This window comes from Hippopotamus amphibius, chromosome 4 (assembly GCF_030028045.1).
Source record: "Hippopotamus amphibius kiboko isolate mHipAmp2 chromosome 4, mHipAmp2.hap2, whole genome shotgun sequence".
Taxonomy (NCBI): Eukaryota; Metazoa; Chordata; class Mammalia; order Artiodactyla; family Hippopotamidae; genus Hippopotamus; species Hippopotamus amphibius.
Genome location: NC_080189.1, coordinates 36551792 through 36565615, shown reverse-complemented (window position 1 = coordinate 36565615; position 13824 = coordinate 36551792). Strand labels below are relative to the sequence as shown.

The following is a 13824-nucleotide window of genomic DNA, read 5'->3' as shown; positions in this document are numbered from 1 at the left end:
TACAGCATTATGCCTACAGATAACTATACTGTATTGTGCCCTTAGAAATTTACTGAGGCAAGATCTCATGTTAAATGTTCTTGTAATAGAGAATAGAAACAAACAAAATTTGATTTTAAAGTGTTTTTAGGGCTTCCCTGGTGGCGCAGTGGTTAAGAATCCGCCTGCCAGTGCAGGGGACACAGGTTTGAGCCCTGGTCTGGGGAGATCCCACATGCTGCGAAGCAGCTAAGCCTGTGTGCCACAACTACTGAGCCTGTGCTCTAGAGCCTTCGAGCCACAACAGTTGAGCCCATGTGCCACAACTATTGAAGCCTGCACGTCTAGAGCCTGTGCTCTGCAACAAGAGAAGCCACCACACTGAGAAGCCTGCACACAGAAACGAAGACCCTACGCAGCCAATAAATATATAAATAAATAAATTTGTTTTTTAAAAAAATCAATTGCTTCACCAATCAAAAAAAAATAAAGTGTTTTTATATATTTGTGTAAATATAGTCATGCATTTTTACACAGTTCCACAAGGCGGCTCTGTCTTTTGCTCTGGGTGAAATCTAAGAGAGCAGAATCCTGTATGTAACTGACCTAGCATTACTTCTTCCTTTAATGGCTGCCTGTTTACCTTCCACCTTAACAACAGGACTTGCCTGCTTATTGATTTAATTTTGATTTTGACATTCTCTGCCCGAACCTGCCAATCAAATATGGATATTTTCAATTCATAGCTAGAAACATATCCGTAAATGTAAAAAGTGACTAAAAAAAGATTGTATTAGTATCAATATGTTTTGAACTGTGCCCATAATATCAGCAAACTTAACATTCATTGTGGCTTCAGTTGTTTTAAAGGTGAACTTTTTTATCTCCGTTCAGTTCCTATGAATGTATCTCCTTAATGGTTTGATAGGTATATGGTGGAGCCATATACCTATTTGCCTCACTTTCTTAGATCCAGAAGCTTTTAACCAGGAGTTGGGTCAATCAAACAAGAATAAATGTTGCAGAGGCCTCATTCTACTGAGATAACGCTTACATGATTAACCCAATGTGGCTAAAAGATAGTGAATGCAAGTTTTTGTTGGTAATTAAATTACCTCTTCTTAGCAATTCTGACGGATCTCCTTTTACCTTGTGCTGTACAAAGATGACGGAAGGATAATTTGAAAGCCAAACTCATGGAATAAATCTCATGTAGATTAGCTATAATTAGTATTTATGTGTATATGTTTATATGCTTCATAGTTTGATATTATATGCAGTCATCACTTCAGTATGGCTCCAGTATTAACTACTCAAACTACAAATCCTACTTTATTAATGTATAGGTTAAATAATATTTTCCAAACTTTTAAAACAATAATTTATACTCAAACTCCAAAATGTATGTTTGCAATGTTATTTGAAATTCCAAAATAAAATGAATATTGTGCCATATTAAATTAAGGCAGTTGAAAAAAAAAAACTTAAGGCAGTGGGACAGAACACTCCTCTGTTTCCATGTCTTACTTATTTTGAAAAAAAAAAAAAATCACTGAATGAAATTTTGAGCCAGGATTACCTAAGGGCAGTATCTCTACCCTGGTTTAGATCCTCTGTCCATTCTACCTAAAATTTCATTTTTATATTCCCATGCCTGTCCAGTTCTATGTTGATTAGCCTATAGATTAATACATCCATTTAAGAAATATTTATTGAGTGCCTACTGTGTGCCAGACAGTATTTTAGGTTTATTGGGCTCAAAAGTGAATTAAACAAACATCCCTATGCTTGTGGAGTTCACACTACTTTAACCAGTTGGAATGCTAATTGTAGTGAGCTCTCAGTATTTCTGTCGGCAGTTTCACAGCATGTAGCCTTTGTAGAACCAACTTTAAAAAATCTTAGCTATTTCCTTTCTTGATATTTGCAACATCTGTACAAAATCATACTTATATGATGTTCCTCTCATGTAAATGCCTGATGCAAAAAGAAAAAATTCCTGTTGCAGAACACCTTCCAAACTCTTCATGAATTTTTGTAGGACTAGAAAAACCTTGTATTCATGTAGAATATGGATTGCCTTCTGAAAAATTAAAAAAAACGTTCCCCATTCCTCAGAAGCCTCTTATTGTTTCTTTTATCCAATTAGCATACATCCCTGTTGCCCAACAACTGGAATTAAACCTACGAGTTTGATGCTCTGCTGGGGTTTGGTTGTTTAATTATTTTCTCTTCACTGAAATGTTGGTTATGCTGTCAGCCTTTGTAGCCAATGGTCAGTTTTTTACGTTCTCAGATTCAACTATAGTTAACTAGTAGTTTGTTTTGAGATAATAAAATAATCTTTAAGTTTCATCATTCTCTAAGAAGACCTATGCTGAATTTTCAAAATTATAACTGTATATGTATGAAAACAGTATCTAAAATGTTAGTGTAATTTTTACTTTTGAACATCAACTACACATTATGACCTATATAAAAAATGTGTTTTATTTACTTCAGATTTTTAGTATATTTTTCCAAATTGTGGCATTAACTAAACAAAGGATTTTGTAATACGCTGTTTTGCAGTACAATTCAAAAGACACTTGTTTTACACTTAAGCTTTGCGCAATGTAATTTTTTCTTTTTTGTTTGGAAAACAATTAAATGGTAGTATTTCTTTTAGGACATATCTTCATTTTTGTTAATTAAAAGACAGGAGAATAGAAACAAAGAGTTCCAAGTAACACATTAGAAAACTAAATCTCTTTATTAAGTATCAAGGAGTTCCTAGAAAAAAATAAATACAACAAAATTAAACCACCTAATAATTGTTCACTTTATCTAATACAGTCCCTTAAAAGAAGATAGTTCAAACTCTCTGGGAATGTTTGAGCGATGCTCTCCTCTCCTGCCACAGCAAACCTTAAATAAATTTGTAATCCAATTTAAAAGGCTAGAAGAAATTAGAAAAAGGAGAGTTTGTAAATGTGAACTTTTATCCAGGGTATCTTTGAATGTCTTAGCTTGAATGGGATGCTGCCTCTGTGTGTATATATGCACATGCACACATACACACGCCATGCTGCTCAGCACACTGAAATCCTCACCCCTTACATATTCCTCATTATACTGCACACTCCATGCGAGTAGAGTTGTGGCTTTATCTCAGAGACCCGACAGTGCCTGGCATATAGTTAGCAATCATCCACGTGTGTGAATGTATAAATGTAATAGAATTCTAATTTGCCTGTTTGACTCTGCTTTTGTTTCCAATTTCTTAGTTTTTTTACTAGCTTAAGTTTTTATTTTTTTAGCTTTTCTCCCCTTATCCAGTTAAGTGATCATTTGATTCTTAAGTGATCATTTGTTATCTAATTAAGTGATCATTATAATTACTGTGATCAATATTCTGTGACTTTTTTTCTTGAGGTTTAAGTTACTAAAATAATATATGCTTATTTAAATAAAATCTGTATGCTGCAATGGTGATATGTCCTTTATTTTTAAAATTAGCTTGTTGCTTTTTCTTTTGTATTTAAAATTGACTTTTGTCAAAGAAATACATGTACAGAGTTAAAAAAATCAAATAAAACAGAAGGCAGGCTTATTATAATGAAAAATAGCAGGCCTCTGCCTTTCACGTTCCCACTGCCCAGTCCAGCTATACAAAGGCAACACGTTTCTGGTGTTTACATACATAATTTTAAATGATATGTGTATTGCTATTTCTTGATTTGTCAATTTTCAACATGAATTTTGATTAATGAAAATGGAGAAACTAATGGGAGAGAAAGGCATCTCAATAAAAAAGTGAAATAAAAACTAAGCTGGTATATGCTCTGCACAGGGTGTTTTGGGCCCATAAAAAACAGGTTGGCATTTTAGGTCTTTCAGATTGCTTTTAAGAATAGCTATATTGTTTATGCTTTCATCAGCAGTAAACGAGAGTGCTCTCTTTCTGCATTCTTGCCAATACTGGGAAGAATCTAGCATTCAAATTTATGCTATTCTGATGACATAAGTGGTATCTCATTGGGTTTTTTTTTTTTAAGTCTCAAGTTTTTATTTTCTATAGTTTTCCTAAAAATATTTTGGACATTTGCTTGTTAATACAACCCATTAAGGTTAATTAAAAGTATTTTTCATGGATTTTTGTTTCATTCAAAATGATACTTCTGGGTATCTCATTGGTTTTTAATTTGCATCTTCGTGACAACAAGTGATTTTGAACATTTTAAACTATACTTGAGAGCTATTCTGGCTTCCCCTTCTAAGAAAGTGCTGTTTTAAGTTTTTTGCTTATTTTTCTGTTAGCTTCCTCTGAGCATGTATTCCTTGTTGGTATTAGGTCTTCTCTCAGTTTATCTATGAAATTCATCTATCTATTATTCACTGAAAAATTCTCATTTTGACTTAGACAAACCCACCAATTTTATGCCTCATTATTTATGCTTCTTGGGTCGTATTTAAGAATGGCTTTTTACTCCTCATTCTCAAAAAGACTCACCTACATAGTCTATTAGCTCTGAAAAGATAACTTTCACATTTAAAATGCTTTAATCTATTTGGAATCCAAATTTGTATATGGTATAAAATAAGGAACTCTGTTTATTTTTTGCCGTATTCTGAGACTATTTTTCTTTCTCCATAAAATGAGTCAACAGCAACCTTTTCTTTTACTTTTGATATAATCCTTATCATACATAAAGTTTTCATTGATACGTGGATTTATTTCTGAAATCTATATCTCTGTGTCTGTCCCTGGCTTTGTAGTGTGTCTTAACATTTGGTAGAGTGGGTTCCTTCTCTTTGCCCTTCATTTTTTAATTTAACTTTGATAATGATAGACCTTTTATAGTATATATTTTAAAATGGATTTTTAGATTTTCTTTAAAAATCTAGAATTTATAGATTGATTTAGGAAAAATTGATATCCATGAATATGGGAAAAATAAGCCAATATGGAATTAGGAAATAATTTAGACTGCTACATTTTAATAAGAAATCTGTTTCCTTTGGTGGCATATAGCAGGCAAGAAATAATTATGGAAGAAAGATTAACTCGAGGAAAGTCAAGGGTGGAGCCTGCTCCTATGCAAAATTTTGTCGTTGAGAGTAATATAGAGAACAGAAACAATAGAGAAAGAATACTAGAATATTAACAACAGGAGTTTGATTTACTTACATTTTTGTGACTTTGAGTTACCTAATATTTAACATTAACTAAAACAGTGATTTCAAGTTATACTTTGCAGTATAACAAAGCCTTCATGGAATACCCCCAAGGTAACTGGGGAAAGAATAGTGGTGGAACTAAGTATTTGGGATCCTGATTCAACCAGAATGTTTCATTTTTATCTGTTTAATTAATTGACCTCTCACTCAGATTGGATTGGGACAAAGGATTTTTAGCCAAGAGTGTTTGGAAATGATTGAAATAAAATTACTGAAATGCCTAAATGTTCAACAGATATGGCATATGATGTTATTCATCATGCTCAATGCCTGTGGCAGACACTGCTAATCAAACACAGTACCCTTTCCTGTAGCCAACTTAGATTTAGTCTCCCTACAGCTTTTCATGTGGTCCCTACCAATCAATCAGAGTTGGTTTATGAGTCAAAATCCATTTGCTACCTATACACTAAGTCCTGTCATTTTATTGGATCTTCAGAACCCTTATTTTAGCCTAATAAAAGTATGAGCTAAATTATTCAGATTAAAGAAGTAAGAGACTAGATAAGAAAGTGGTTAAATAGGAAATGGGTCTGGAAAATATAAATTCAAATAAGTATTAGGGTAATAACCCTTACATTGTGATTATAAGGAGAAAATGCTTACTACCAATTTGTTAATTGTGGAAAGGCCCACAAAGCTCATTAAGTATGTATTGAAGAGGCAATTGAAATCAGTCATGTTTTCAGTTGGGAACCTTGAAACATAAATAATTTTATTCTGTAAATTACAAAATTTAATCATCAAAAGTTTAAACTTGGCAAATCAATGTAAGAGTGGGAAGTAAAATCTGCCTTTCTTAGAAATGCCTCTAATGCTGCTTCTGTGGTCCTTGTTTTGTACCAAACAATGGATTTAAAGTTCTCTAAATTAAAATGTAGAAAAGCAATTTTATACACGTTTGAAGATTCACAAAGCAATGAATGCATTATGCTTATTTGAGGTTGAATATTTTTATGTTCTATGAAGTCGTTGAACTAATTGGGACGTAAATGCAAACTTAATTTTCAAAGCAGTGACAATTATTTGTCTCTATTAACAGGGCTACTCTAGTGTGATGCTGGGATTGAATTTACCTAGGGTTGCATATCAAGGTTGACTCGAAAGTCTTGTGGAAGATCTGGAAGAAATAGGTAAGTGGCCTTTCGGTGCTAAGTCTCTTTTGTTCATTGTGCTTATTTTTGTTTTTCTAATATTGATTTTGTGCTTTAATTTTTTGCTTAAGTATCTTTGCCCAAAGGTTAAAAAAATTATCAGTGAACCGTAGAGACATATCAAGGATGGTAATGGGAGTTTTTACCACTATCTCTTCTCTTGGTGTGCTCCCTTTTTTTAAAACTGGTCTCACTTTGTATTTTGAAAATTAACACAGATTTACACAAATGTGAATCTGGTTTTGAAATATTGAAAGGAAATAATTAGACAAGTAAAGCTTTTGGATTATTTTCTTTTACCATTATGCTGGCCTTTTATACTGATGTTTTCAATATTATTTTATTATGATCCAGTTGATTTTGAGGTTTTGGGGAGGATCTAGAAATGTCAGAAACTAAAGAGAGTAGCATACTAGTAATGATTTTTTTCTTGAAAGTTTGATTGTTTTAAATAAACTTTTTGAGACCTAGCAAGTCAGCTGTTTAGAAAGCATTTGTTTTCTTTTTAATGTTGTACTTCTTTGAATCTACTGGTAGTTTTCCTTGATATTTACAATGTCAGTTTAGAGAACTTTAAATCCATTGTTTGGTAAAAAGTAAGAAGCACACAGACAGCATGAGTTGCATTTCCAAGAGATGCATATTTTATCTCCCACTCTTAATGCCTAATGTTTCTGTGAAGTTAGTTTTTCAGTGTCATTCTTGGCTATGGTATCAATCAAGCAGTATGTTATAGGTGGCCAAATCTTTAATAATGTAATTATAAAAAGAAAACTGAAAGAAATTCTAGTTGAGGAGTTTACATTATTTTTCTCTCTAGTCTTTACCCCCAAAGAGTAGGGAACCCTGGTGCCCTGGTTTCTTCAGATTTATGTTTTTTTCTTGCCCACTCCACCCCAGAATTCTTTATCCAGGAGGTTCACTGTAAGTGTAGGACGGGTCTCAGGATCCTCACTGTGGTGGCTGCATTGCTCTAAACCATTTCTAAAAGTTTTTCCAGATAGAGGGCTCTGTAGCTTCCTTGAGAGATTTTTGTCAATGTGCTTGAACTATATTGACAGTTATTTCTCAAGTACTGTTTTGCCTATGGAATTTTTCTTGTTTTATACCAACTTTATAATTTTGTAAGTGATACAAACAATAAATGAATCCACATTTATTTAGCATTTAAGATTTTTGAAACACTTTGGCAACTTTTTACTTCATTTTACTCTTTCATTAAACTCATTAATTTTACTCTTGCGTTGCTTTTGACATAAGTAAGGTTGACATTATTATTCATTGTTTAGTAAGTGGAGAAGCTACAAGGCAAAGAATTTCAATGATTTGGAAAAAGTAATGTAGCTTGTGATCTTATAGCTGATAATAAACAATTATGTGTTATTAGAACCCACGTCTGCTTAGGCGCAATCTTTTTTTCCCCTGAGTTATGTGATTTATGCTTATTGCAGACAGTGGTAATGTTTATATATCCCATCTTTGTAAGACTTCTTATATTTAAATTCTCATGTGTTGAGTAGTAATAGGACTTTTGTTTTAGTAATAGCAGGAGGATTTTAGATTTATAAGTAGGAGTTACCAGACAGTGAACATCATGGAACCATGAAAGAAATGACTTTTAGAAAATAGGGAGTCTTTTTCCCAGAAGGGTACAGAATTGTGTATTATGAAAATACATAGTTATTTTCAAGAAATACTAATTTTCTTCTTCCCTTTCCACTCCTCTGTTCTGTCCCCCCGCCAGAAATCCCTGAAGTAAATACTCAGTTGACTCTTCCTATTTTGAAACAGTTATCCCCATTTTATCTCAGAGAGGTTACAGATTCCTGACCTAGGTTATACTTCTATAACGGAAACTAAAATATTTCACACAGCTTCCAACAGAGTGCTTGTGTATGTAGGTAAATGGTTAGTTGAGTGTGTATGTGTATGTGTGTATTTTACTTCATGATATTTACAATTATTTCCAGATTTCTGTTGTAAGAGTATTAAATCCAAATAAAATCTCACTTTTAGTTATTTCAGTGGAGTAGAAAAAACTTTCCACATACTTGCAGAAAATTGCTGTAAGTTTCATAAATACTTACTAAAAATTGGGTATCATACTTGACAAAATATTTGTTTCTAATTTTCAAATTATTGAAAAGTAAATGAACTTTGCGGGAAGATGGTTTGGCTGAGGAGGGGGTGGGCAAGTGATTGAAGTACATGGTGTGCACACACTTCTTGGCAAAATGAAACAAAGTGAGTAAGACTGTAAATAAAGAGGCTATAGAGGATAGCTGTTGAGAATGTAAGCTTGAAAATCACATTGCCTAGATTTAAATTATGGTTCCAAAACAAACCTACTGTATGTGAAACCTTGGACAAGTCATTAAAAAACTCTTTAACCCTTAATTTTTGAATCTAGAAAAAAAGAGATAATAGTACCTACTTTATAGAGTTGATTGGAGGACTAAATGTGTGAATATATATAAAAGGCATAGTAAGCATTTTTTTTAAAGTTAGTTGTTGTTTTGTTCCCTAGTATATTAATCTCAAAGTTTGACAGTATTGCCCAAGCTACCTGGTCAGTATCCTGCATAACATTCTAACTTTGGTCCATGAAATGGTAAAAAGAAGTTTATTTATAAACATGCATTCTGTGAATTGGTTAGCATGTATATTAGTTTTTGATTGCTGTATAAGATGTTATGTATTTTAAAGCTTAAAATAACATAGATTTATTATCTTAACAGTTTCCACAGGTCAGGAGTCCAGGCACGGCTTAGCTTAGGATCTTACAAGGCTGCAGTCAAAATACTGGCGAGGCTGCATTTTTCATTTGGAGTTCAGGATCCTCTTCAAAACTTACTGGGCTTTTCGCTGAATCCAGTTCATTGAATTTGTAGGACTGAGATCCTCAGGTCCTAGAGATTATCCATAGTTCCCAGCCATGTGGCTCTCTCCATATGCAGTTCACATCATAGTTGCTTGCTTCTTTAAAGTCAGTAGGAGAGTTTCTACTAAATACTGGCAAAATAGAGCCACATATATATGTGTGTGTGTATATATATTAACATAACCATTGAAATGACATCTCATAACCTGTGTCATGTTCTATTGGTTAGAAGCAAGTCACAGTCCTGTCTGCATGCAAGGGGAGGAAATTATACAGGGCATGAACATGGGGGCCACCATAGAGTCTGTCTGCCACAGTGTGTTAAATTTCTTAATTTAAAATTCATTTAACCTATTGTTTTAGGGGTTTTTTACAATTATGTAAGATTTAATAGAAAAGGAATATTTTCACTAACTGTAAAATTTTATTCTCAGTTATGCTTACAGTGTAAGTCCCAGCAGGCCATTCCTCCCTGCCTAATATTGACCCGTTATTTTAAGCTGGCTAACCACCAGACGAAAACAGCCTGCCCTGGTATTTAATACTCTCTAGGATCTGACAAAACCCCAACATCCAACATTTTCTCCCCATTATACTGAAACGGATACCTTGAACTACATGCCTTAACTTGGCCCAAATCTTGGTCAGTGCATATCCTATTGTTTCTTTCCCTTTCTCCATGCCCCTAAAGCACATTTACATCTCTACCTCTTCCATTACACACTTTCTGTTTCTTTCCTCCTTTTTAGCCAACCCAGGACGTTTCCTGCATAGTATCATGTATGTATTACCTGTAGCCTTGCATGCAATAATACCTTAAGAAATATTCACTAAATATATGAAATAACTCCCTGATTCAGAACAGTGGTCTGCTTGAGAATCGTATTTCAAAGGACGTTCTTTGTAAGTTATCCACTCTTACACTGATGCAGTAATCTGAAGTGTACCTCAATCAACCCTGAAATGACCTTTAGGAATCCAGTACAACTTACATATTTGGAACTGCTTGCACATGGGAAGAACATGAATGATGAGGGTACGGGGGGGGGGGGGCTGTAGGCAGCCTCTAAGATGGTCCTTAATGATCCTCATCTCCTGGTTTTCATACAAGTGTATTTTTCCCTCCCACATTTACCAGAGTTGTTCCTTGTTGCCGATAGAATAGAATATAGTACAAGTGATGGTATTTTGCTTTTCTATTAGGACATCTGTTTTGGGTGTTTATTCTTGTTTCTGTTTCTCTCTCTCTCTCCCCCTCCCCCCTTCCTCCTTTCCTCCTTTCCTCCCTCCTTCCCTTTCTCTCATTCTCTCTTCCCCTCTCGCTCTTGGTCTCAGTCTCATTATTTGCTCTAGGGGAGGCTAGCTGCCTTGGAGAGGTCCATATGGTGAGGAACTATGTCCTCTGGCCAATAGACAGGGAGGAACTGGCAATAACCTGCATCTTCTTGAGGAATCCTGAGCCTAAACCACCCAGCCAAACTACTCCTGGATCTTGATCCTCAGAAACCGTGTGACATAATAAATGTTTTTATTTTTGTCCAAAGCTGCTAAGTTTGGAGGCAATTTTTTATGTAGCAGTAGATAATTAATACTACGTTATATAATATGTTACCCCTAAAATTATTTCCACAAATTTCATTACTGTCCTGGACTTTGCAGGGAATACAGGGATTAATGGTATACTGAATATGTGGTCTCTAAAGTAAATATAATGGGATAAGCATGCATATTTATAAGAAAGTGAGCCAAGTGAGAAGAAAATGTGAAATGTTTAGATTTCACCTGGAATACTGATTTTATAATATGCAGAGGCCACTTTCAGTCTCTTGCTCTTTGATCACATCAGTGTTGGAGAGTCATGCTGGGGCTGGGTAGGTCTGGGTGCTGGTCTGGTACTGGTTTTCTTACAGAAGAGCTGTTTGGAATTGTTAAAAACACTCTTACCTTTACAGAATCTGAGCTTGCAGAATCTGTGCTACAATCTATCATGCTACTTTTCCATTGTTCTCCTTTAATGTTCTTATAGAGTTGTAAAGAGTAGTTACATGGAAGCATCTAGATATCGGTATACACATTTGGGGTGCTGTACTTTGAAATGTTAAGTTTGAAAAGTAATACATTTGCTCTCCAGAAAAGTAAATTGAGAAGTATGTATCAGCAAGTAATAGAACAACATTTTTGTATAAATTCACATTAAACCATCATTCCAAATTTCCCTCCTGTTGATTATACTGTGATGATAGAACCTGGGCAAAAATACAGCATTATATTTTAAAAAAATGTGTGTGTGGGGAAACTTGTTCCTATAAAAAAAGAGTTTACATTTATAATTTCAAATTTGTGGCTTAGAGTGATCTACTAGTAAAATTTTTGATACCATTATACAGAATAGCAAAATATGGATTTTTAACTGGCCTTCTTTTCAATTCAGCTGAACATTAAGTACATTTTTAATGGTCTTATTTGCTGGGAAGAGCACCATTACAATAATCTGCTTTTTACAGCCCATATCAAATATGAACCAGCATCACTTATTACAAAGTTTGTGCTTTGGGAGACATTTTCATTGCATCTAACAGTACTGCCCCACATTTCTTGGAATTAGTCTTTAATGATATCATTTTCCAAAATGAGTTGTTGCTCAAACTTACTGATTGTTTTGTGGTTAGAATCTAATCCAGCAGCTATATTTAAAATGTCATACAAATTTGTAAGGAAAGGTCCACTGAAACTACTGTTATATTAGTAATTGCATGAAAATGTTATAGAGGAAATGCTATGCAGCTTGAATGTTTTTAGTTTTTTTTCCCCTCTGTAATATCCAAGGGGTGAATATGAAACCTCATTTTTAACTGTTGGCATTTCAAGTTTTTACTGTTGTCTGCTGGAGTACAGAAGACTATTACTGTAGGTGTCATGTAAAGTAAAGTTAAGAGTCTGAAGCCTCCTTTTAGCTGTCAGCCTTATTAAAGAGTTCTTCATGTGTTGAACCCAGCACCTGGTATTGTGTAAGCGATGCTTGTGAGAGCCTGGGGAGAGCTTTCTTTCTCTTCACTGTGGCTTTATTAGGCCTTGCTCACATTTTCACTGCTGATCTGCCTTATCCAACTTTCTAGCTGCAACTCACAGCACAGTAGGTCTAATATAGATTGACGCCTTTGCCTGAAGACTGATTGAAACTTGTGTCTCAGAGTTGCTAATGCTCACTGAACCATTTTATTGAAGATAAAGTAAATAAAATAGATTGCCATATGAGAATTCTCTGAAATCAAATGGAATAATTTGGCAGGTTTAAGCCCATGAAGAAGGCAAAGCAGTGACACAGATGTGAATACATTCTATGTCCCGTATATCAAGGGAAAAATATTCTTGTTATATTGGGCCTAAATATTCATTCTTGTCCATACAATTAAATGTTAAACATAAGTCTCAATTGCCATATTATTTTGGGTCTTAAACAGTGGGTCCTCTGCATGAAAATAATATGGATAAAAACTTTTGAGACTACAATATTGTGATTTTTTTTTTTTTTTGCCATTTTCTGACACTTAAGTGCATGGATCAGTAACCTCAGAGAATTTAATAAACAACACAAATGAATGGGTTTGCCAAAGTGCACTCTAGAATCATAAGGTTGGAAAATAACAGTAAACCTTAGTCTACTAAAAGTGATCTTGAGTGTTTTATTCATTAATTAAGGGTATGTGTTCATATGAGAACAGCCTTTTTGGAATACTGTCCTGTGATTTTTTTATTCTTCTTTGAATACAAGTGTTAGGTTTATATAAATAATTTTAAAATATTTATTTTGTATATATTATCATCTGAAATAATCTTGGGGAGGAAAAAAGAAGTTAGAGTGACCTTAGCATCTGGAATTCTATGAGATTTTAATGACAATAGCGTATGATGCCATGATAACTTGTATTGACATGTTTAATTTGTAAAATACAAGGATCTAAGCATCTTTGTGAAGGTGTATGGAAAGTCTGATGCAGGAAAATGAAGATCTCTTATTTGATTGCCTGGGTCAGATTAAAGGTAAATATTTATAGAAGAAAGATCAATAAAAGGGTTTTGTTAGAAAAGTTTCTGAACTTGCTAATTAAAAGACAGTATTTCTCTTCAACCTTATAAAGAATGTCACATTAATACTTTCTTTTGTAGTTTCTCTTGTGGTTTCTCCAAATTCAAGATAACTTTAGTTTATACCCCTCTTAAATATTTAGTTCAGTTTTTAAAATTTGTTAATATATTCGTTTCTCAGGTAATGATTCATGCTTAATTTTAGTTATAGTCACTTAATACATGCTTTCTTGTCTCTGAGTACCCAATATTTTTATCAGTTCTCATAACTATGAACTATTTTCGCCATAATGATTTCAACTGTCCTCAGTTAGATGGAAAGCATACACAACACTCCTCTCACATTAGCAATGAGCCATCTTAAAGAAATCTTTTGACTCTTTTTTGGCCTTTTAAGTAACATTATCAATTAAGAACTGCTTGACTCTGAACCATAAATGTGACCCTTTTTCCTCCATGGGGTTCAGTAGGGTTCAGAGTGACTCTTACAGCATGCAAGGCTGA

At 34.0% G+C, this 13824-nt stretch overlaps 1 protein-coding gene across 9 annotated transcripts in view; it reads left to right on the top strand.

The window, feature by feature from the left end:
* Positions 1-13824, top strand: part of FOXP2 (forkhead box P2) — a 554125-nt gene that overhangs the window by 179844 nt on the left and 360457 nt on the right. For all 9 annotated transcript variants that reach the window (XM_057730884.1, XM_057730882.1, XM_057730887.1 and 6 more), the window contains one exon: positions 6242-6332. The gene's annotated coding sequence lies outside the window, so the exon portion shown is untranslated. The remainder of the gene's footprint in view (positions 1-6241; positions 6333-13824) is intronic.